Below are 26618 nucleotides of genomic sequence, written 5' to 3'. Positions count from 1 at the left end.
TAGGTACTCCATGTAAACGTACTATTTCTCTAAAGAATAAGTCTGCAATATTAGTAGCATCATCAGTTTTATGACATGGCATGAAGTGCGTCATCTTACTAAACCTATCGACCACTACAAATATTGAATCCCGACCCCTTTTTGTCCTAGGCAAACCTAACACAAAGTCCATAGATATGTCTACCCAAGGTTCACTAGGTACAGGCAAAGGAGTATACAAACCATGGGGTTGAACCTTAGACTTAGCCTTTCTACAAGTTATGCACTTTCCACATATTTGTTCTACGTCATGTCGCATTTTAGGCCAATAAAAATGTTCTCCTAACATGTCTAAAGTCTTTTGAACCCCGAAGTGTCCCATTAGACCACCCCATGTGCTTCCCTTACCAATAATTCACGCAAAAGAACAATTAGGAATGCACAACTTATCTTCTCTAAACAAATATCCTTCATGCCTATAGAATTTATCAAATGCACATTTGTCACATGAAGCATAAATACTAGAAAAATCACAATCAGATTCATATATACCCTTAATATGCTCGAAACCAAGTAATTTAGTACTTAATGAATTTAAAAGCACGTACCTTCGAGACAACGCATCAGCAACTATATTTTCGTTACCTTGTTTGTACTTGATGATGTAGGGAAATGTCTCGATAAACTCCACCCATCTCGCATGTCTTTTGTTCAACTTACTTTGACCTCGCAAATGCTTCAAAGATTCATGATCTGTGTGTATCACGGATTCCTTTGGCCATAAGTAGTGCTGCCAAGTCTCCAATGCTCGAACAAGTGAATATAGCTCCTTGTCATATGTCGGATAATTCAATGCTGCCCCACTCAACTTTTTGCTAAAGTAAGCAATAGGTCTTCTTTCCTGCATTAACACTGCTCCTATACCTATTCCTAATGCATCACACTCAACCTCGAATGTTCTATCAAAATTTGGTAATGCCAAAACAGGTGCTTTACATAGCTTATCCTTAATTGTGTTAAATGCAATTTCTTGAGATTCTCCCCAATGAAAACCTACACTCTTCTTTACTATTTCAGTCAATGGTGTGGTGATGATGCTAAAATCTCTTACAAATCGCCTATAAAAACTAGTCAATCCATGAAAACTCCTAACTTCAGCTATAGTCTTAGGTGTTGGCCATTCTTTAATATCTTTTATCTTTTCTTCATCGACTTCCACCCCGTTAGCACTAACCACAAATCCTAGGAAAACAACTCTATCCATGCAAAATGTGCACTTTTTGAAATTAGCATATAGTTGTTCCTTTCGCAACACAACAAGCACACAATTTAAATGTTCTAAATGCTCATCTAGGTTTTTGCTATAGATTAAGATGTCATCAAAATAAATTACAACAAATTTTTCAATAAAAGCACGCAAAACATGGTTCATTAAACGCATAAAAGTGCTCGGTGCATTAGTGAGTCCAAACGGCATAACTAACCATTCATACAATCCATACTTAGTCTTAAACGCCGTTTTCCATTCATCACCCTCCCGCATGCGTATTTGATGATACCCACTCTTAAGATCAATCTTACTAAAAATGCAAGCACCATGCAACTCATCAAGCATATCATCTAGCCTAGGTATTGGGTGACGATACTCTACCGTGATATTATTGATAGCTCGGCAATCCACGCACATTCTCCAAATTCCGTCCTTCTTAGGCACCAGCAAAACAGGTACAGCACATAGACTCATGCTCTCCCTGACATAACCTTTGCTCATCAACTCCTCCACTTGCTTTTGAAGCTCCTTCGTCTCCTCGGGATTGCTTCGGTAAGCTGGTCGATTCGGTATTATAGCTCCGGGTATAAAGTCAATCTGGTGCTCGATGCTTTTGATTGGTGGCAATCCACTTGGCATCTCATCAGGAAACACATCGTCGGAACTCCTACAATAAAGACTTAACCAAACTAGGGAGGGATGTGTTAGAATCCTCGAAATTGAGGAGGGACTCCTTGTACACTAACAATATCATTTGCCTATTATCGCTCATAGCCTTTTTTAACTCACTCTCCTTTGCATAGAAGTTGACCCTTGGCTTTTCTCTCCGCTCAGCTGACTCTTTTTCTCTCCTCTCAACTGACTCTTTTTCTCTCCTCTCATGTGGCTTCTCTCTCTTTTCTCCACTCTCAGCCACCTCACTATTTTCTCTCTTATTGGTGGTTTCACTATTGCCCCTCCTTTTTCCCGACTCTCTTATTCTCTCGTTTTCCTCACTTTTCAGCTTGATTTGATCTCCATACACTTGTGCCAGTGTTAATGGTGCAAAAGTAATAGTCTTCCCATCCTTGACAAAGCTATAACGATTCCTATAACCATCATGTGTGACCCTTCTATCATATTGCCATGGCCTTCCTAATAAGATATGCCCACGTGCATAGGCACCACATCACATACTACCTTGTCACTATAACTCCCAATTGAGAAATTAATTAAAACTCTTTTATTCACCCTAACTTCCCCACTTTCATTCAACCATTGCAACTTATAAGGCCTAGGGTGTCTTAACAATGCTAGTCCTAATTTCTCAACTAAAGTTGTACAAGCTACATTCGTGCAACTCCCACCATCAATAATCATACTACATACATTATCGTTGACGTAACAACTTGTGTGGAATATATTTTCTCGCTGCTGCTCCGAATCATCCACCTTGACTTGAGTGTTAAGAGTTCTCCTTGACACCAACAATTCCCCAACAGCAAACTCCAATTTTTCTTCTTCTTCAATATCCTCCAATGCAGGCATGTCCTCAAACTCTCCTTCACTTTCATTCACCACTTCTCCATTGTCCAACAAAATCATTACCCGTTTATTTGGGCATTGAGAAGCAATGTGCCCTGACCCCAAGCATCTAAAATACTTGATGACTTGATTCCTTGATGGTTGTGAATTTGTTTTGGGTGCTGTTTTGCTAGCACTTTCTTCTTTCCCTTTCTGCCACTCATTCCTACCTTTAGGTACTGCTTTATCACCTTTAGTGTTGTTGTTCCAACATGGCTTCCAAGATAGATTAACACTCGAAGTTCCTAATGGCTGTCTAGCTGCCCCTTTCCTCTTCAGCTGTCTCTCTACCTTCATAGCCACATGCAACATGTCTTCCAACTCCACATAATGTTGCAACTCCACTATATTGGAAATTTCCCTATTCAACCCATTCAAGAATCGTGCCATGGTAGCCTCCAGATCCTCCACCACATTGGCCCTAATCATGAGTATTTCCATCTCCTTATGATAGTCCTCTACACTTTTCGACCCTTGATATAGACCTTACAGTTTTTGATGGATCTCTCAGTAATAGTGGCTAGGAACAAACCTCTTTCTCATCAATGACTTCAATTCCTCCCAAGTGCTACTTGGTCTTCCCCCACTCCTACGTTGTGAAGTAATTACTTGATCCCACCATGAAATTGCATAGTCACTGAACTTCAAAACTGCTAACTTCACATTTTTCTCCTCCGAATAGTTATAACACTCGAAAATCATTTCAACCTTCCTTTCCCACTCCAGGTATGCCTCAGGATCACTCCTTCCTTAGAATGAAGGAACTGTCATTTTTATATTTCCCAAGTTTCCATCCAACTCCTCCCCGCTATCATTCCAACCCCGTCTGTCGAACCTATCGCCTCTATTTCTCATTCTTCCCATCTCAACACCGTGAAATTCATCTTCGCCCATGTCACTCCCATATCCATACTCCTCTCGCTTTTCCCTCCTAGGCTCCTATCTATCCGGTCCTCTGGCATTGGATACATTCACTCGATGCCCCCGACTAAGATTAGCCGCCAATGTATCTAACCTATTCATCCAAGCCTCCTGCTTCTCCAACCTATCTCTCACATCTCCAAACGCCCTCTCAAACCTCTGCACTAAATCCTCCGTTGCATTGCTATTATTGCCTTGTCGGCTTGAGTTTGATTCTGCCCTTTTTGACATCCTAACACTAAAATTTTATTTTACTGCCTCACCAAAAGTCACTCGAAACACACACAAGGCTTTTACCCTCTATTAATCTCACCTCTCTACCTTTTACCACTCAATTCTTTCAACAATTGCTTTTTGGAACAATCAATGAACTCAATCAATCAATCAATTCGTGTAGAATTCCCCAAACTGGATGTGACTCAATAATTGTAACAAATGACTCAAAGAAAACGTTTAAAACTTGATTTGAATGAAGGAATGGAATGATTCAATGTGTCCAAATAATTTAGAAACGATAATGAATAATAATAGTTGTTTTTTTACGGATCAATAATTATTTAACAAGTTTTTTTAACTGTACGGATGAACAGTACCGTGCGGACGAACAGTAAAATTTTTTTTAAGATCCGGAAATCAATAACAAAATCAACAAAGAAAACGAAAACTGATTTGGGCGAAAATTGAGCCTAAAAACGGAATTTGAAGATTTTTGATGAATTTTTTTGGATCAAAGATCAAGAAAATCTTCTGGACACAAGAACACAAGGAATTGAAAAAAAATTAGAAAAAACAAGGATATAACCTGATTAAATTGAAGTCAAAGCTCTGATACCAACTTATGCGAACCCCGTAGCAATGGGAACTACGAAACCCACAACGAGATTGATGCGGAACCCAAGAATGCCAATACTAACCTGATTTTGGATCTTGAACCCTAAGAATTGAATCAAGAAACCCTAGATTAGCGAAGAACCTAAAATCCCTTGATTACAATTGAAAGAACCCACAATCCGATTGATAGAACGCCACAAGAAGTTGAATCTTGATAAGTTCCAAGATTGTTCAAGAAGAACAATTAAATTCAAAGAATAATTCTCTCTCTATAATATTAAACAATAGTCAAAGTTCAAAGGTCTTTACAATGAAAAGATATTCTCCTATTTATACTATTCCTCAAATAGGAGTTAAAAAGGAAATATAATTCTAATAATCTAATAAAAGTCCTAAAATATTCGTCCAATATGGTAGGAATTTGATTCAGAATGAAATTCTAGTAAAATAAGGAAAAACGCGAAAAAAAAGGAAAATCGCGCCTAGAAATGAACCATGCGGTCGCATGGTTAAAACGCGTGCGGCCGCATGGTAGCAGAATTTTGGCCACTTTGATTCTCGGTATCATGATGTGCGGCCGCATTGTTTTACTGCCCAGTGTCGTTTTCGGCTGCTTGTAACGCATTGATCCATTTTGTTTTGGCCTTCGACCCGAACACGAAACTTGTCCCATTTTGAGTCCCAAACATGGTTCCATCAATAGTTTCTTGAACGAGCAATCCCATTGCTTGTTTCACTTGCTTTGCCCTTGATCGCGTCATTGGTCCGCCATCGACTATCAACGGGTCTCGTCTCGCATTTGCCTTCGTCGGGCTCGAGTCCTGGATCATATCATTAGCACTCTCCCTTAAGCTTTCTAGATGACTCATGTAGTAGGCTTTAGGCTGATGACTCCCAAATCAGATGACTTTAGAGCACCAAGTTTTCGCTTAATAACCCAAATAAAAAAGGCTTCGAAGAGAACAATTTTTTAGGGCAATTTTATCTCTGATTGTTTTTTAAATGACCTCTGTAACGAGCTTTAGACCGATGACTCCCAAGTCAGATGACTTTAGAGCACCAGATTTTCAGATACCCTCGCAGGCTTAATTGCTCGAGTCATAAAAATCCCTTAGAAAAATTTTAAATTTCAAAACATATGCCTTGATTAGTGCAATGCCCCTTATCACACACATATTCAAGCAAATCGACCTCCAATTTAAGACTTTCATCCAATTTTATCCTATTAATATCAGACAATCCACACAAAATTTTCACACAAAGAATCCACATTCACATCCGTATTTTCCTACAATAGTAAGATCTTTCCAAATTGTGCTAAATTTTGTATAAGGATAATTAATTAGTATGGTTTGGGTAAAGCATCTATGTCCACTAATTCAATCTATCAAGTGCAAGAATCAACTCACTTCATCATAATGTCAAACTCAATTCTAGTGCATGTATAATATCAAGTTTTGCAAGTTCAAGCTTCAATCAGTCTAGCATGCTTCCTATGCACAGTTCATAAATTAACCCCAAATCTCAAATTTAATCATCATTGTCAGTCAAACCGTCTAACCCACACAAGCACATAATCAAAAATAAATAAAAATTTAACGATTTTCTTTTAAATGTTTTTTTTAATTTTTTTTTAACATATGTAAACAACGCATGAAAACATACGAAAACCAAAAACACAAAGTGCCTCCCACCCCCAAACTAAGTCCGACATTGTTCTCATTGTCTTAAAACATAATTAAGAATATAAGGGGACGGGGAAGAAAAAGACGAAGGTACTCCTTGAATTTTTCTATTGAACGTGAAAGATACTGTAGGTGACGGCCAGATAATCTTTCTTATCATGCTTACTCCTTAGTCAATGTTGGTTTGAGTGTTCCACAACGTCATGTTCCTACATATGGTAATCAAATCAAATAGTAAGGATCAAATAATCCAAAACACGTGTTACTTAGTCCAAACACATCGAAATAACCAACATTATATTTAAGGGCCTCAATGAAAACATGATCGGATGATGATACTCTATAAATTAAACGTGCCTAAATTTAATGCAACTAATAACTAAAACAAATCTATATGCAATGCGATGCGGAAAATAAAATAAATAAAAGATTTAGAAATTGGGTTAGCTCCCAATAAGCGCTTAATTTATAGTCTTTAGCTAGACTTGTTGTCCTGGCTACTCTACATTATCAAGTGGTATGGTTGTTTTTTCACTGGAGTAGTCATTTCCCCAATAAGCTTTCAATCATTTTTCATTTACTTTGAACATCCTTTGTTGATCTTGAGACACCACTTCCATAGCACCATGTGGAAACATAGCTACTACTGTGAATGGACCCGACCACCTAGACTTTAGCTTTCCCGAAAAAAACTTGAGGCGTGAATTGAACATCAATAATTGCTGACCAACCTCAAAGTCCTTCTCCCTTATATGAGTGTCGTGCCATCTCTTGGTCTTTTCCTTGTAAATCTTTGCATTCTCATATGAATCCAAACGAAACTCATCTAGCTCGTGAAGTTGTAGGATCCTCTTTTCTCTTGCTGCCCTTATATTGAAATCGAGCAAGTGTGTCGCCTAGTATGCTTTATGCTCTAATTCAACCGACAGATTACAAGCCTTTCCAAATACCAGTTGATATGGAGACATGCCAATTGGAGTCTTAAATGATGTTCTATACGACCAAAGTGCATCATCCAATTTCTTAGCCCAATCTTTACGTGATGCATTGACCGTGGCTTCAAGAATCTTCTTTAACTCCCTGTTGGAGATTTCCACTTTCCCACTAGTCTGAGGATGATATGGAGTTGAGACACGATGTTTCACTCCATATTTAGCCTACAGCGAGACAAATAGGCGGTTTCAAAAATGTTTCCCACCATCACTAATAATCGCTCTCGGGGTACCATATCTTGTGAAAATGTTCTTTTTCAGGAATTGAGTTACCACTCGACCGTCGTTAGTTGGTAAAGCTATAGCTTCAACCCACTTAGACACGTAATCCACTGCCACCAGTATATATTGTTGACCATAAGATGGAGAAAATGGTCCCATGAAGTCAATGCCCCAAACGTCAAATATTTCAACCTCCAAAATGCTATTCAAAGGCATCTTGTTCCTCCTTGAGATATTTCCAGTCCTTTAGCACTTATCACAATGTTTTACCATATAATATGTGTCCTTGAATAATGTAGGCCAATAAAACCCCGATTGCAGTACCTTGCTGCTGTCTTAGTTGCTGCGAAGTGGCCCCCATACAGTGTAGAGTGATATGATTCTAATACTTGATGCTGCTCCACCTCTGGCACACAACGGCATATGATCTGATCTGGACCCCTTCTGTAAAGAATTGGATCATCCCAAAAGTAGTGTTTTAGGTCACTGAAGAATTTCTTCTTTTGGTGACTCGAGTAGTATGGTGGGATGATGGAGGGGGCCAAATAATTGATATAATCGACGTACCATGGTGTAGTGATAATCTGAAAGAGCATTTCATCAGGAAAGACTTCATTGATCTCCAATGGAGGATTTGACTCATGTGATTCAAGGCGTGAGAGGTGATCTGCCACAACATTCTCACTCTCCATTTTATCTCTAATTTCCAGATCAAACTCTTGCAATATGAGTATCCAACGAATAAGTCTCGACTTTGTATCCTTCTTACTCATTAGATATTTTAATGCTGAATGATCTGTATAGACAATCACTTTTGACCCAATCAAGTATGATCTGAATTTGTCAACGATTAACACTACTGCTAATAGCTCTTTCTCTATAGTCACATAATTCATTTGAGCCTCATCTAAAGTCTTACTGGTATAGTGAATCACATGAGAACTTTTCTCCTTTCGTTGACCCAACACTGCACCCACTGCGTGATCACTGGCATCACACATAAGGTCGAACGGATAATTCCAATCTGGAGAAGCCAACACTGGAGCAGAGACCAATTTTTCCTTTAAAGTGCAGAAAGCAGTCAAACATTCCTCAGAAAAGTGAAATGGAACCCCTTTTCCCAGTAAATTACACAATGGCTTCGAGATTTTGGAAAAGTTTTTGATGAAGCTACGGTATAACTCAGCGTGACCCAAGAAACTTCTAACTCCTTTTACTGTTACAGGCGGTGGTAGTTTTTCGATGACTTGTATCTTAGCTCTATCAACCTCAATACCCCATGCTAAAATTAAATGTCCTAACACAATCCCTTCCTGAACCATGAAATGACATTTTCCCAATTTAATACGAGGTTTGTGTCTTCACACTGCTGTAACACTTTTTTCAAATGTTCCAGGCACTCCTTAAATGATTTTTCAAATACTGAGAAATCATCCATAAACACCTCAATAATAGTTTCCACCATATCCGAGAAAATAGACATCATACAACGTTGAAAGGTGGCAGGAGCGTTGCAAAGACCAAAGGGCATCCTCTTATAAGCAAAAGTGCCATAAGGGCATGTAAAGGCCGTCTTCTCTTGGTCATCTAGAGCTATAGGAATTTGGTTGTACCCCGAATAACCATCCAGGAAGCAATAGTACACATGTCCAGCAAGTCTCTCCAGCATCTGATCAATGAAAGGAAGGGAAAAGTGATCCTTCCTTATGGCGTTGTTGAGTTTGCGATAATCAATGCAAACTCTCCAACCCGTGACTGTGCGTGTCGGGATGAGCTCATTGTTTTCATTTGGAACCACTGTGATCTCTCCCTTTTTCGGTACGACCTGTACTGGACTCACCCAATGACTGTCTGATATGGGATAGATGATCCCTGCATCCAGAAGTTTTAATATATCTTTCCTTACCACTTCCTGCATAGTCGGATTTAATCTGCGTTGATGCTCAATTGAAGCTTTGTAATAATCTTTTATCAGTATTTTATGCATGCAAAGCTAAGGACTGATCCCTTTTATATCCGATATTGTCCATCCTATTGCTGTCTTATGCTCTCAAAGCACCCTCAGCAATTGATCCTTCTCCACTTCTGTAAGATTGTTTGAGATGATTATTGGAAGTGAATTCTTTTTCCCAAAGTACACATAACGAAGATGAGTTGGCAGTAGTTTAAGTTCAAGAGCTGGAGCTTATTGTATAGATGGTAAAGGTGTTGTGGGTCTTTCATCGAGCTCTAGTCGTGGTTGCTTGAAGAATGGTGGTATGGCTGCCAAATAACGTGCACATTCTTCTACTTCCTCCTTTTCTTATGGTAAATCTTGCGAATGTACTAAATAAGTCTCAAGTGGATATTGAGGGTGATCTAGTTTGAATGTCTCTGACACCGCTTCTTTTATTACATCAATCTGCATGCAAGAGTCTGGTTCGTTCTGAAATCTGAAAGCTCTAAACACGTTGATTGTCAATTCTTCTTCATTTAACCTCAATATCAACTGACCCTTTTGCACATCTATCAGAGCTCTTCCCATAGCCAAAAATGGGCGACCTAATATGAGGGGGACGTCTCTATCTTCTTCCATATCCAGAATAATGAAGTCCACTAGGAAGATAAACTTGTCAACCTTCACCAAAATATCTTCACAAATACCACGAGGGTGTTTGATCGACCTGTCAGCCAACTGTAGTGAAACTGTTGTAGGTTTTTCTTTCCCCAAACCTAGTTTTCAGAAAAGAGATAAAGGCATTAAATTAATGCTAGCTCCTAGATCACACAATGCCTTATCTATATACAAATTTCCAACGTAACAAGGAATAGTAAAACTCCCTGGGTCTTTTGGTTTCGGTGGTAATTTGTGTAGCAGAATTGTGCTACACTTCTCAGTAAGCATTACTGTTTCATTGTCTTCCAGTTTCCTCTTATTTGATAGAATATCTTTCATGAACTTGGCGTAGCTGGGCATATGAGCTAAAGCTTCAGCAAATGGTATGTTAATGTACAGCTTCTTGAACACATCCAAAAATTTTTGGAATTGCTTGTCGAGCTTATGCTTTTGTAATCTCTGTGGAAATGGGATTGGAGGAACATATGCTTTGACAAGAGCAGTTGCTTTCACCTGTGGACTATCTGATGACTCAACTTGATTTTTCTCAGCGGCCTTATCTAATTCATCCACTTACTCCTCGCCCATGGTAGGTGCCTTTTCTATGACAGTTGCTGGACTGCGGTAACTGGACGCCACTATGTGTAGTGATTGCTTTGACCTACTCATTAGGATTTGTTTCAGTATTGCTGGGCAATGTCCCTTGAGCTCTACCTGATAGTGCGGCTACAATTTGTCCAACCTGTTGTTCCAAATTCTTGATCGAGGCGTGTTAGTTTTGAAAGTTGGTCTCAGAGTAATGTATTGAGCCAGCAAATCTTCTAACGATGGCTTTCTCCCTTGCTGTTGTTGCTATTGGAACCCTGGTGATTTATTCTGATTGTTTCGTTCCTGTTCTTGTCCCTGACTATTGGACCATGAGAAATTTGGATGGTTCTTCCAACCCGAATTAAATGTGTTGGAGAAAGGATTATTTTGCTGTCTCTGAAAGTTCTGTGTGTAGCTTACTTCTTCAGATTGATTAACATGTGTAGACGCCAAAGGGCAGCGTGTACTAGCATGATCCGCTCCACAGCCTTCGTAAACAGGGGGCAATTGGTGTACCATGTTGATTGACTTAGATAGGCTGTCCATTTTCATTGTAAGAACTTCCATTTGCACGGCTAGTGCTGTCACTGCATCTACATTGTGTAACCCTGTTGTTTTCCTTGGAGCTTCCCGATCAGTTGGCCACATTGATTAGTTTTTAGCTATTTTTCATACAGGTCATATGCTTCATCCACATCAAGTTTCATGACTAATCCTCCTGCTGAAGCATCTATCATATTTCTGAACTCTTGTTTTAGACTGTAGTAGAAAAGATATTGCTGAGCCTACTTGGGAATGTCAATGTTGGGGCATTTTTTGAATAAATTCTTAAACCTCTCCCATGCCTCAGGATAACTCTCTAAATCTTTCTGCTTGAAGGTGTGAACGTCATTCCAAATTTGGTGAACTCGAGAAGGTGGAAAGAATTTCATCGTGAATTTTTGAACCATATCGTTCCATGATTGAATGCTCCCTGGTGGTAAGCAAAGGAACCATTCTCTAGCCACGTCTTTCAAGGTATGAGGGAATAATCTCATTCGGAATGCATTTGCTGATATCCTTTCGTGACTGATCACTTCACATAACATGAGGAAAGCAAAAATATGCTCATGAGGATTTTTCGTGGCTTTTCCAAAGAACCTAATGTCTTGGTGATTTTGAAACAAATTGATGACATCTGGTCTGAGGTGAAAGTTAGGTTGTTTGAAGGAAGGATATACCACAGCAGGTTGTATTGGTGCGAGAATTGGATTGATGTAATCTCCAACTAAAATAGGAGCTTCATTCTGGTTAGCTCTCGGTTGATTTGGTTGCAGTGCTAGCTCATGAAGCTGAACTTGATTTTGTGGTTGATTTTGGTTATCAGCCATTCTTCTTGCACGACGTTGAACTCTTTTGTGATTCTAAATGTTCTTTCAATTTCGTGGTCTATCGGAAAGAGATCTGACTCGTCAGGATTTTGCATAAACTAGAGTCGCCTAAAAAGTGTAATGGTAGCCTAAAAACAACTAAAAATAAAATGAAGATAAAAACAATAAAAATCAAATAAAAAATAAAAACGAATCTAAAATATCTAATAACTAAAATTAACACCGTTATTCCCCGACAACGGCGCCAAAAACTTGTTCGTCAAAATCCCGCAAGTGTACGGGTTCATTGGAAGTAATAATCGTGATAAGAGAGTTATCGTTCCACAGGGAATAAGGATCAATTTTAGTATATTTGATATATTTAATTCGTATTTGTAACTAAAAGACGATCGAGGAAATAGCTAAATAATTTTTATAACTAAAACTTATGAAAATAATTAAAATTGTTTTAAAAATTCAAATGTGTAAACATATTGGATTTCCGACGCCACTGATCAATTCTTAGTTCTAATTCTCAACCAATAATAATTATCTCAATTTGTGCAATTGCGATGATCGATAATTCCATTATTTATTTATTTATTATTTTTTCCCAAGATATAATAAAAACTATGATTACCACGAGACAATCATATTCCTAGTCCGAATTCGTATGGCAAACATGCATTGACATTTATGATTATCATATAAAATCGCACACGCCACAAATATTATTCCTAATAATTATTACCCATGTGTCCCAATGATAGTGTTCTACCTATCGTGAGTTTTCCAACACTATGAAAAAGCAACTTATTATCCTAATGGTGCGCAAATATTAGAACAATCTAATTATGCATATTATTGGAATCACAACGCAAGAATTAACATAAAACATAGGTCTCGAATTAAAACTAAAAATTAAAAAATTATGTCATCAACCAATACACGAAAAGGAATTAGCCAAACATGATGATAGAATTAAACAAATAAAAGTGGAACAACATCACCGAAATTTGACGAAACGTGATTAATATCCAAATTAAAGTTGTCGTCTTTTTCCCAATGATTGGCCGTGAGTTGTCTTTTGCCGTCCACTTTTTAGTTCCAAAAGGTTCCAATTTCCGCCCCCTAGCAGTTTTGTATATATTTAATTCCTCAATTCTCCGAGCGTAATTCGGCCAATGTCTCCTCTATGTTTTCTCCAATCTGTTGCTTTTTGTTGCGTGTGTGTATATACATATATTAATAAAAGCAGCCTCCAGCAGTCAGCTCTTTCTCTCCACTTTTTCCCACCTCCAAATTGCCTATATATATATACACACTCCAGCCGCAGCCCTTCTTTTGTGATTTTTGGATTCCAAATTCAACCCCCATTTTTGCCAAGCTGCCGTCTCCAGTTAATTTGTATCTATCCTCCCTTCTTCCCTTTTTATTTTTGCCAGCATGTGTATTTATATTAGTGGTGACCTAGCCTACAATGTTTGACTTTCAAAAGGACTCCAATCGCTCTCCAATTTTCTTTCAATGGCCACTTTAATCCACGTACTTTGAATATTGCCATTTTCGCTCAATTTTCTCTTCTTTCCTTCACTTCCTTTTAATCCATGAAAATTCACCTATTAAACGTAAGACACAATAATTTAGAATATATTGTGCTAAAAGACTATCAAATATCGTTAATTTAGAGCCCCGAATAAGTGTATAAAATACACTTATCAGCCCGCACCATACTTCACTGTCTCACAGAAAACTGAATGAAGCTTATTGTCTCACTTGGAATCTAAAATAGTATCTACATCAGCATTTTTGTTAGTGATTGAAAGGATAATGTAATTGAAGTTTCATTAACACATGGGTGTGGAGCGGGTGAAAAAATGAATAAAAGGCCTGTTCAAAATTGTACGAATGTTATTGTGAAGAGTGATTCCCATTAGATTCATAACATGCCATAGCAGAGAACTGTATTCTTTGTTAGCACTTTTGTGCATGTGAATAAAAGTAATAAATGCACATAATGCAAATAAGTAATATCTGTGTTCTACCAAATAAGTAATAGTGTCGTGCATTGAGAAATAAAAAGATGTCCTATAATTACCTTTTATAGTTGACAACTATCATGAACCTGGGCAATTAGACAAAGAAGAGTTTAAAAAGATGAAAATAAAAGCAGATGTTTCATTCGGTTTGGAAAACCATGATGAATAAGGACTTTAAGTGTTGTTTTGAATACTAAAAATTCTTACTTGGAAGGAGTGTATAGCTCAGTTCAAGTAGAACACTTGTTTAGACTTTCTAAGAGGTAAACCTTTGTTTAAAGATGATGTTCGCTAAAATACTACACCGAAAGTGCACTTGTCGTGCCAAGTAATAGAATGGATTGTTTTAGTTCGAGTCAATCCCTGAAGAGTGTTTATTCTAATTACACAGAAGTTAATTCAAATAACGGTCACGACACACACAATTAATATATTTGAATTTAAAGATTAAAAGAAAATGATTCTAAGCATTCAAATAAATTACCCAATTGCAATTATTGTAAGGGTTGGATTTTAGTCGGGTTAGGATTCATGATTTGACTTGGCTGTCACTAAATTAATTTCTTACAGCAATCCAATAGAACATTGCTTACTTTTCTTGTTAAACCTGATTTTCCTAGTTTAGTTAATTACATTTCGCAAGTGAAACTAACCCTAATCAATTGGTTTAACCTGCTATATCTCCATGTCGATAAAACACAATCGAAAGCATTAAATATCAATGATAACTTAAAGGGTTACCTAAGGTTAGGAGTATATCTCTATTTCCACAAGAACCTAGGGTTTCTACCACTTTAGTCTAAAGTGTGCAAGAATTTCTCAATAATCACACAAATCACTTGACTTTATCACCTAGTGGCCACAATAATGATAAAGCACTCAAAACAATGGTAAAAACACAAGAACATATGCATTATATAGTGAATAAAGAAATTTATATAGTTTAGCCAAGCTTCCTCATTCATCTCAATACCAAAATGTTTATCCCATTGCATTTAAAAGACACAAAATGGAGAGATTAAAGAAATACATAGCAGAGTTAAGAAAAGATAATAAGAAATACAAGACAAATGCAATAAGCCCATCCCTTAGCTGAATCCTTGAAGCTTGCTTGGTGTTGGTCTTGATTCCTTCAAGATTTTCTTCTTTTATGTAGTATTTCCTCTCTTTCTTTCTTGTCCCCCCTTTTTTCTTTACGCTACGATTTCAAGTGAATGAAGAATGGGAGAAAAATGGTTCTATTTTGCCTTCTACATAGCCCAAAATCGTGTTTTGTAATTGCAAAATGATTCCTAACTACAAAAATATAGCTGAACAAGTTCTTAGCCGCGACGGCACAATGGACAGAGCCATGGTGTCACGGCACTACTACAGTGGTGCCGCAACTAAGTTGAGCCTTAGGGTGTACCACTGTGATTTTGGGCAACTGCAACCCACTCCTTGTGGTAATGGCTTGCACATTCTCCCTTGGATTTGTTTCGATGTTGCTAGGCAATGCCCCTTGTTGTATTGTGGAGAGAAGCTTGGCAATTTGACCCACTTGACGTTCCAAGTTTTTCAAAGAGGCATCATTGCATTTCTGATATTGCAATTGATGGTTCCCACCTTAGCCATGGCCTCTTCCCAACCTTCTTTCTTCTTTTATGGCCTCGGATTGAGCACATTGTGGTTGTTTTCATATGATAATTTTCTATGATTTTGCCAACCAATGTTATAAGTTTGAGAGTAAGGATTGTACCATTGGCGTTGAAAGTTTTGAGCATATGCCACTTGGTCGGTGGATGTCGAACCACTACTTATCAATGGGCAACTTGGGCTTAGGTGATTTACTCCACAAATATCACAAATAGGCAGAGATTGTACCATATGAGTGGAATGAGAGCTAGATGTAGATGTAGAAAGTCCTTCTACCTTCTTTGCTAGTGAGTCGATCTTTGCTAGAACCATTGAGAAAGCTTTACCATCTCAAACTCCACTAACCCCTCTTTGTGAACCTCTATCCAGCCACATAGCACTTTGCTTACTCATGACCTCAGATAGATCATACGTTTCCTGAATACTCTTCTTCTTGATTTACAGTTAAACCTCGATAAAGTAATAACCTCGCTAAATGCATTAAGTAATAAAAAAAATTGAATCCTTAAGGGCCCAATAAAAATTAAAGTAATAGTTACTGGATTTCATTGAGAAAAAAAAAAAATATATATATATATATAGACCAAAATCTTTCAATCAATCAACAATACCCGTACAATAATCATTCCTTTTGAAAATATGCATCTATAGTTGATTGTTTTTTCTTCCCACCTAAACCAAAATGAACCACATCCTTAACTTTTTGTAGAGCATATACAACTTTTGAAATATTTTGCTCGTGTTGTAGCAAGTAGTTGTTTAACGTGAATATTGCTTGAAATGCCTCTTTTGACGACACATTTGGGACAACGCTACTATCATCTGGTTCAGGATCATTCTCATCATCATTACTATTCATTATCGATTGAATAATTTCTTCATCTGTAGGTGATTTCATAACTATATCATTCACGCTAGGATAGTTCAAAAGATGTTCAACATCCATCAAATTTTTATAGTGTAAATTAGAGATGACATCATTTAATCCTTGGATACCTTCATCTAATTCACCAACTTCTGGTTCGGGAACATTGTTTTCTTCTGACCGAATCTTGCAATGCCGAAAACAATTTGTAATTATTGTTGTCTTCACATCAAAATTCCAAGCCATGTTAGCAAAATTAATAGCATTCAAAATATTAATTTTTTCAGGATTTGGTGCTTCAACCTCAAGGCCTTGTAAGATGCTAGAATAAAAACGACGACGATAATGAGCTTTGAATGCTCAAATAATCCCAGCATCATATGGTTGAATCTTAGACGTTGTGTTAGGAGGTAAGAAAATAACTCTACATTTCTCAAGCCTTCAACTACCTTTGGATGAGCCTGACAATTGTCTACTATTAAGAGAACCTTCCTGCCATTCATTCTCTTATCAAACCAACCAACAAAATCTTGAAAAAGTAAGCCAGTCATCCAAGCTTTCTTGTTGGATCGATACTTGCAATTAAGATTGTTCATGTTTACATTTTTAAAGCATCTAGGATTTGCATACTTACCAATAACCCAAAGTGGTACTTTGTCGAATCTATCACCATTGCAACAAACAACAACAGTAATTCTCTCCTTATCTTTTTGCGTCCTTTGAGCTGCTTGGTAGCAAGTGAATGATCAGCTTCCAATCGGTAAAATAATCCAGTTTCATCCATATTGTAAATATCCTTCAACTGAAACTGGTCTAGTTTTGATCATATTTCAGGTAAAGTATTTTCAATGTTCTCCATGATAACTGAACCACTTTCACCAAAATGTCGGTAAGATTTGATTCCATATCTTGTCTTCAAACATTCTAACCATCCACTAGAAAAGCTAAATTCTGGATTAGTTTCACCATACATTTTTTGCAAAAGCTCTTTTGCTTTTTCTTGAATAATTTCTCCAGACATGTTCACTTTATCTTGCCTTTGAAGAAACCACTCATACAAAACTCTCTCTAAATCAGGGTATTTTGCCAATTTGTGCCTTTTAACATCGCTATTTTTCATCTCATTTGATAAATATTCCGACGCCCTTTTGAGAGTGTTCGATATTGTTGATTGACTAATAGTCAAATCAAACTTTTGTTGCACCCATGCTTGCATATCTTTTTGGCTAATAGTTGGATTCTCTTTCTTATGCTCACATATTGCACTCCTCATTTTATCGGTTAAAGTTGATTTTTTTACTCCTTTCAAATGATGAGAAGACATTGGAGGGAAAACAAAATATTGTATATGATTGGAATATGTCTTCCAAACATCTAGCTTTTATAGGTAAAGACTAAACCTTTTCATTTGCTATGTACACGAACTTAGTTTTTAGAGAAATTAAGTTTCACTAAAACTTTTGAGCTTCCCTAGAGTCAAATAATACTTTGTTTAGTGTCTTTAGATTTTTCTTACCACATACTATGTACATATTTTATATTGAAAAGCTCTCTCTAAAATAATAAATATTTATTTATCGATAAATGAATAATTTATTCATTTATCGATAAATAAATAACCTCGCTAAATGAATATTTTTTTCCGATCCCGAGGGTATTACTTTATCGAGGTTTAACTGTAGCTATTAGATGGTGACTCTACATTTGAACAACAAGAAAGAGTCAACCCGGCATAAAAATAATTCATTTGTTGTCCCATTGTGATTCCATAATTTGGACATTCTCTAAGCATATCCTTGAACCTTTCCCAAGCCTCATGAAAGCTTTCAAAATCATATTGTTGGAATGTGGTTATGCCGTACTTTAGTTTGGCTACTCGAGCGGGTGGAATGAATTTGGTTGTGAATTTTTGAACAAGTTTCGAACAACTATTTATACTTTCGAGCGGTAGAGTCTCAAGCCATTCCCATGCCTTATCCTTCAAAGTGTGAACAAATAACCTCATCCGGATCGTCTCCACATTCAAACCTTCATATTTAAAATTTCCAACATTTTCTATAAACTGTGCAACATGTGATGAGGGTTCTCATCAATTCTTCCATAGAGTGGAATGGTGTTGGAGAACAAACTGATGACATCCGGACGAAGTTGAAAGTTTGGATGGCCATATGGAGGGTAGACAATACTTGATTTATTCTCTACTATGGGTGGGTTTATGAAGTCCCCAAATAGCATATCTTCCTCATTTACAATGGGTTCTCGACCCCTACCCCCTGATTACTGAAACCCCATGGAATGCCACCTCGAGGAACATTTTCTGGTTGAGTATTAGGTTCCAAATTACCCCTTTTTGTGCCACCTCAATTAGTTGTTACCTTCTTAATTCTCTTTGTTCCCGTCGCGTTCTTCGAAAAGTTCATTCAATATCCGGATCAAGTTCGAAAAGATTAAAACTTCTCAAACGAAGTATGTACCATCGTAGACCTAGAGAAACCAAAATTAAAAAGTTAACTTAACGATAAAGATTTAAAAATTACACAAAAGAACAAAAATAAAATTGTTAAAATCCGAATCAACAAAAGATTGTAATTGAATTAAAACACTCCTCAACAACGGCGCCAAAAATTTGTTCGCTAAAATACTACACTGCAAGTGCATGGGTCGCACACAAGTAATAGATTAGACTTTTTGAGTTCGAGTTGATCCCTTGAAGAGTGTTTATTCCAATTCACGGGAGTTGATTAAAATAACGGTCACAACACACATAATTAATATCTTTGAATTTAAAGATTAAAAGAAAATGATTCTAAGCATTCAAATAAAATACCCAACTGCAATTATGATAAGGGTTGGATTTGAGTCGGGTCTGTCACAAAATTAATTTCTCACAACAATTCAATAGAACATTGCTCACTTTCTTGTTAAACTCAATTTTCTTATTTTAGTTAATTACCTTTCTCAAGTGAAAATGGCCCTAATCAATTGGTTAAACCTACTATATCTACATATCGATTAAAGAAAATCAAAAGCATTAAATATCAATGAAAATAACTCAAACGGTTACCTAGGGTTAGGAGTATATCTCTATCTCCACAAGAACCTAGGGTTTCGATCACTTTAGTCTAAAGTGTGCAAGAATTTCCCAATAATCACACAAATCACTTGACTTTATCACCTAGTGGCCACAATAATGATAAAGCACTCAAAACAATGGTAGAAACACAAGAACATAAGCGTTAAATAGTGAATAAAGAAACTTATATAGTTTAGCCAAGCTTCCTCATTCATCCCAACACCAAAATGTTTATCCCATTATATTTAAAAGACACAAAATGGAGAGATTAAAAAAATACATCACAAAGTTAAGAAAAGATAATAAGAAATACAAGGCAAATGCAATAAACTCGTCCCTTGGTCGAATCCTTGAAGCTTGCTTGGTGTTGGTCTTGATTCCTTTAAGATTTCCCTCTTTTGTGTAGTATTTCCTCTCTTTCTTTCTTGCCCCCCTTTTTTCTTCATGCTAGGGTTTCAAGTGAATGAAGAATGGTAGAAAATGGTTCAATTTTACCTTTTACATAGTCCAAAATCGTGTTTTGTAATTGCAAAATGATCCCTAACTACAAAAATATAGCTAAACAGGTCCTTAGCCGCAGTGCTCTAAAAGGGGTGTTGCAGCGCCACGGTGGACATAGTCGTGGCATCGTGGCGCTACTATAATGGCACTGTGACGCCACTTCTCTTTTTTCATAATTTGCAGCTCAGGTCCTCCCATATTTGCACGCTAGGTCCCTCAACTTTGAACTTGTACATTTTAGTCCACAAAGTTTGAATTTCTTTTAATCATGCCCTCCAAAAATTGAAACATTCTATCCCTAAACTTTCGAAACTTGTATACTTTAGTCCCCAAATTCATGTTCTTGTGCATTTTGGTCCTCTTTTGCTTCCTTTAGCTATTTTCTCCTCCAATTTGGGATTTTGGCCTATACATACCACAATTACACAATTATGAATAGGAATTCACTCGATTTCATTAATAAATAGCCCATTAAAGTGCCTAATAAGTGTGTAAAAACACATTTATCAGATATCTGATCAATTTTAGTAATACCACTTCTAGCTAGTCTAGATATGCAACCTTATTCCTTATGGTCAAAGTAATCCGATAGGTGGCCACAGTCTAAGAGCGAACAAGCATTACATTAGAATTGCTGACAATCTTAGACAAGATGTAGAGTCAAATGAATTTGATTTGGAGACTAGATTGGTTGTTTATAACAAATTACTAATTCAGACTGGTAACAAGTTGTCGATTTTATCCCATAAGTGGATGGATCGTAACAAATAGTGAAGTGGCCCTTTTGAGTTTGGATTATCGTTCCCACGAGAACTATACTTTAATACTCAATTTATTATTTCTAACTTTTATTTGACGAAAATAAATGAGAACAATGATTAAAAGTGGTTTTTATTCTAACTAGTTAAAAGTTCGTTAGTGTAACAGAAAATGAGTGATAATTCAATTAATAAATGGATTTTAGGGCAGAACAACTTCACCGATTGGTTACCTTTACTTCTAATATCGAGATTCATAAAATCTTAAGTAGTGTTCGGTCGAATTCTTCTACGGTATATAATTTACCCCTCTCGAGTTCTCATCAAACCTATTTAAATAATTCAATTTCATATCTCTATGCGAATCAATATTATTTAAACAAAATAATAGTTTTGAGAATTCGTATAGAACTATAGGAATTAATATAGGTATCTTTACACGTTATATTAATTTACAGGATTTTAATATGTAGTCTAAACAAGAATCGGCATCTCTACGCAATTATTGTTCACGAAATCATTGAATAATTGGCCAGAAAATTCAAAGCATTAAGAACATGATTAAAACCCACACATACAATCATAACGAACAAGAATCTCAAATAAAAGAAATAAAGAGTCCTAAATAGGTTACATTGTTTACCCTAACAAAGGATTTAGCTGCGCATAATGAAAGAAGAGAAATAACAAATTGTCTTAGAGTACATCACCAGATTTAGAATTAAACATGCAGAAGAAAAAGTAGATCTTGCACCAAGAATTCTTTCCTCTTCCAATTGATGCTTCACATGATGAATTTGTCGTTATTTTCTCACTTTGAATCTCTCCCCATTTTCTCGCAAGATGTCTTTTTTGCCTTTTAATATGTGGAACCCCTTAAAGTGTGAGAATTTTCATATTCATAGGTCCCTTGCCGTGTGGGAAGAATAGGATTTTCATATGGACTCAAAAAGGGGCCGAAATTGTGCCTTAATGCATCTGGGACGCGGCGCCACAGCGTTGCGATGATCAATGGGTTGGCACCGTAGTGCCAACTCCGCCACTTTCCTGACAAACAATACCTTATTTAGTTTTTTATCATAACACTTTCTCTCTCGATGTTCGATTGAGGCAATTCAAGATGCATTGGAAAGCTAACTCAAAGATACAACTTTGCTTTAGACATCATTCTCCAATTCGATCGTTTGCTGTATCAAAAATGGGTCTCAATGTGAGCCTAAAATTCCGGAGCATAACTTTTCGGTTGGAGATTGAATTCTAATCATATTTTGCTTAAATTTTATCCCTTTGACATCTTTCTTCATCCAATTAACTCCTAATGCTCTCAACTCTTCATCTTGAGGTTCGACATAACTTTTGAATAATTGCACTTTAGTCTCCGAACTTTTGATCTCAATGATTTAGCCCTTTTCTCCAATTTTGCCCACTTTTGTTTCTTTTCTTCAAATCCTTTTCCTTCATAAAATTTCACCTATTAAACAAAAAATATAAAATTTTTGGATATAATTTGTTGAAAGAACCATCAAATATTGCTACTTAAGGTACTGAATAATTATAAAATACACTTATCGAATACCCCCAAACTTAAATATTTGTTTATCCCCAAACAAAACTATAAACTAAATTATAGTAAACACACAATCATGCAAAAATATTTGGTTGGACAATCTAGCTTCTCACCTCAGGATTCAAGATTTAAGTGTTAATTCCACAAACATGCTTCAAAGTTACAACACTAAACTAATATTCACTCTTCCAATGCAAAATCGACGTGTGTGCGTGAAGAATTAAGTAGACATTAATGAATTCACAAGTTGCTCCAATTCCCAACCCTTAATGGTCAAATATATCCTTGCATTTCTCATTTGATTCATACACCCCAAACTTACATGTGGAAAGAACAACTTGAATCAAGGATCCATTCATCACTTAGCTTCTTTTCAACATTAACAAGAACCAACCCATCTTTAGTCTTATCTTTATTGTAAAATAAGGTAGCATTCCCATCATCAAATTTCTTTTCTTTTGATTTATTTTTCTTTTTATAACAATATTTCAAAAAATGTCCAGTTTCCCATAGTAAAAACATTTCTTATCTTTTGCCTTGTTTTTGGGTTTACTCTTGTCACCCCATTTGTTTTTGTTCTCATTAAAGGTCTTAGAGTGATAATTAAGTTTACTAAAACCCTTTCCTCTTACCAGTAGAGTGTCACCATTGTGATTCTCCTTAGATTCAAATTTAATTTCTAGAGCTTTTATTCCTTATGGCATTTATGATTACATCAATAGTAAGTTCTACCCTTCCATAGTCTAAAGCAATCTTAACGCCTCTATATCCATCAATAATGGAGTTCAAGAAGACCACATCTAGCTAATTTTTTGAGAGTTTTTCATCACAATTGTTTAAGTCTTGGGTCAACTTTATAAATCTATTCAAGTTGTCATCCAAATCAATTAAGGATCCATTTTAAAAGAAAAGAGTTGTTTTAACAAATAACATTTGTTTGGAATAGTCTTAGTACATATTGAGCTTCAGGTTTAATCCAAAGTTCAAAACCAGTTTTGGTTTCACCAATAATTCTTCTCACATTGTCAGATAAGTACAAGAAAATTTTACTCCAAGCAACCTCTTGAAATTCGGTTTTCTTCATAGAAAGTATGTCAGGAGGCCAACTATTATCTAAGGCACTAACACATCTCATTTGCATTAAGATATCTTTCATCTGTTAACTCAAAATCACCTTTTCCATCAAATTTGCAACTTCAAACTTAGCGAAGCCATTTTATTATGACACAAGACGCACAAGTATGAGTCAAGATGATACAACACAATAGAAGGGAACTTAGATAGGTATCAATCACTTATCACAGTAATACACTTAGTAGTACAAGATTTCATAAGTTTTAACATAGAAAAAGCATGCAGAGCAAATCAGATGAAGAAGACGATACCAGGGATAACAAAAACTATGTTTCAGATATTTCTCTTTTAGGATCCTCTAGATACAGACCCATATTGGATTAATCTCAGATTCCTAAGGCCTTGTAGGAGCCTTTAAACAAAGATTAATCTCCAAGATGTTTCAATGTATAATAAATCAAGGGAAAAATCAAGAGACCCTAAATTTTGAAAGTAAACTTTAAAAAAATAAAGATCTCACCTAATGAGTTTATAAAAATTCAATGTCCTTTAATTCTACTCAATAGCAACTCCAAAAATTTTAGATCTGCCATAGATCAGAGTCTTTATACAAAGATCTAGGTATCTTGTTCTTAGTTCTCGTTCTGTTACCACTAAAAAGGCCCAAATACACTATATTAAACTCAAGACACAAATGATCTTTAACTTAACAAAAATTAAAACTTGCAGAAATTAAAAATTGAATATAGAGAATTTTTTTTACCGAAACCCCAGAGGTTCAGTGACCCTTTTAATATCCAATTCCCTTATGAGCATCCATCAAAATGGATATCACTCGATTGCACTATAAAGCCTCAATCTAACAATGAAGGTTACAAAGTTCAACCAATAAGCATAAATGGTTTAAAAGACTTATCTCTTCCACAAGAACCAACATATCTGATAAAAATACACAAGAAACCTTAGATCACTTCCTAAAAAATTATAGCACAAGAGCCCTTTCGTTCTTACAATTTTCACTCAAGAAAATGAAAGCATCAAAGACTAAAAATCATATCAAATCTCAAATTAGATGTTCAATAGAGAAGGAACGGATTGAAACCCTAACCAATGAGAGTAAACAACTCTCACCAAAACTCTTTATCTCAAAAGCCAATAATGAAGATTCCATGTAAAATGAACCGGCATCTATGGTATATACACTCAACCTTCAATGTGCCCGATCAACAGTCATAATAAAGACATATGTCATCATCCAATTGAAGCATCCCACTAATAAATGCGTGTTTCCACGAACACATTTTAACTTGAAAATTTAGGGAGCAAACAAACCCGGTTCAAGTATTAACAGGCTTCTCAAGTCGTTTATTTGCAATTTGAAAGTATTTCTTCAGTTTTATAGTTCCGGTCATTGGGTCTTGCTTCAAGTTATTGTTTAGTTCATATATGTATGGAACAAAACTCTGTCAAATTAAACAGAAACTCAGAAGCATTTGTCAATAATTCTAGATCAATTATTTGTTTTACGGACACATGAATGCCACCAATATCCAGTTGGTTTTCGTGTTTAGAGATGTCGTTTCTGCACGCATCCCCAATCGAAGAATGAGAATATTTTTCTTTTTGTTTTGCAACTCAGGCAAACTAAGCCCTTTTTGTAGGAATCAAAATCAGAATTTTTCTTTTTGTAAATTTTGATGGAAGTTGATGAAATGTATTGTTGAAAATTTATGGGACCCATAACCTATGTAGTTGAAATGAATTGTAGACTTTTACTTAAATTAAAATCTAAATTTTAATCGGTATCAAACAAAGATTAAAATAGGGATAGCGATTTGCACTCTTTATGTTTCTAAGAATTCAGGGCCTATTTGACTTGATTTTTGAAAAGTCAAAAGTTACTTTTGGAACTAAAAAATAATTCCTCGACTTGTTTAAATAATTTTTTGAAATTGCTTTGCTTAATAAAAACATTTTAGAAGTTGATTAAAATTAACTTAGTAGAAAAAATCTACAGAAGCCTATCCAAAACACGCCAACAAACAACCTTAAAGCGTAACTCTCAATGTCTTGACAACCATTTTTAAAACTCTTTCTCTATATACTCATTTTCAATCACATTCGCACAATAAAATATTTTACACGTAAATTTAAATTTTTCCCTACTATTTAACAACACATTCTCATAAAAATCACTATTCAAAACATTATTTTTTTGGAAATATTGACCACCAAACAAGGGCAAATGCCTAATAAAGTGGAAGATGTTTGTTCGATTCAACACTTTCCGTACATCATACTCCTATTTTTATATTAAGTAGTGTAAATTAAAGATTCAGCTTAAGATGGTTTTGAACAATTTTGAGAATCAATTCGTGTGGCAGAGCTAACAAAGATAGCAATATTCATCAATGTTATGATGCCCACAAAATATTATTACCCTGCAGGTCCTTAAAAAATCAATGACAATACTCTGAATCCTAAAATTAATTACTGGTTTGAGATTCTTTTTAGTAATTTTTGAAAGTTGATGCATTCTCTCTTACTCAACATATAACGTAGGATGTAGCCATATCACTCGTTCAGAAAATGCAATTCAAGCAGAAGCATATATAAAAGTAAATGTTAAAGCCACATTCAGATTTTCAGGAGTATACTCTGCAAAGGAATACAGTCAAAATGAATTAGCAAATGGATCTCAAGCTTTGTCCTCTGTGTCTTAGTGTGTTCAAAGGGCTGAAAACATGTTAAAATTACTTCGTTTGTAAATCAACGACATACCATCTAGACAGGTAGGACATACATCTTCGAAGATGGTTTAATGTAAAGAGGCAGCAGCTCTACTTTTGTTGCCAATGTTTTTTCTGAAAATTCTGAACCACCAAGCTTAAGATCTACTGCAGGCTCTACTCCATCCCATTTCTTCCAAGAATCTAGAAATTCAATATCACAAGCACTTGTATTTTGTCGTAGTGAATCTTCCTGAAAATGAGTCACTGACTTCTCGCTCCTTGAGACTAAGCCATCACGCTGCAAATGGAAGTATCTCTGGTCAGCATCATAAGAAAATGATCTAGAAATGGCACGGTTGGCATCATTCGAGGAAATAT

The 26618-nt window shown here is 36.1% G+C and overlaps 2 pseudogenes; both read right to left on the bottom strand.

Moving 5' to 3' along the window:
- Positions 1–1315: 1315 nt before the first annotated feature.
- Positions 1316–7622, bottom strand: LOC111407533 (annotated as a pseudogene).
- Positions 7623–16292: 8670 nt separating this feature from the next.
- On the bottom strand, positions 16293–17859 carry LOC111407516 (annotated as a pseudogene).
- Between the last annotated feature and the right edge of the window lie 8759 nt (positions 17860–26618).

Source organism: Olea europaea, chromosome 1 (assembly GCF_002742605.1).
Source record: "Olea europaea var. sylvestris chromosome 1, O_europaea_v1, whole genome shotgun sequence".
Lineage (NCBI taxonomy): Eukaryota > Viridiplantae > Streptophyta > Magnoliopsida > Lamiales > Oleaceae > Olea > Olea europaea.
This window is presented reverse-complemented; position numbering and strand designations above follow the sequence as displayed.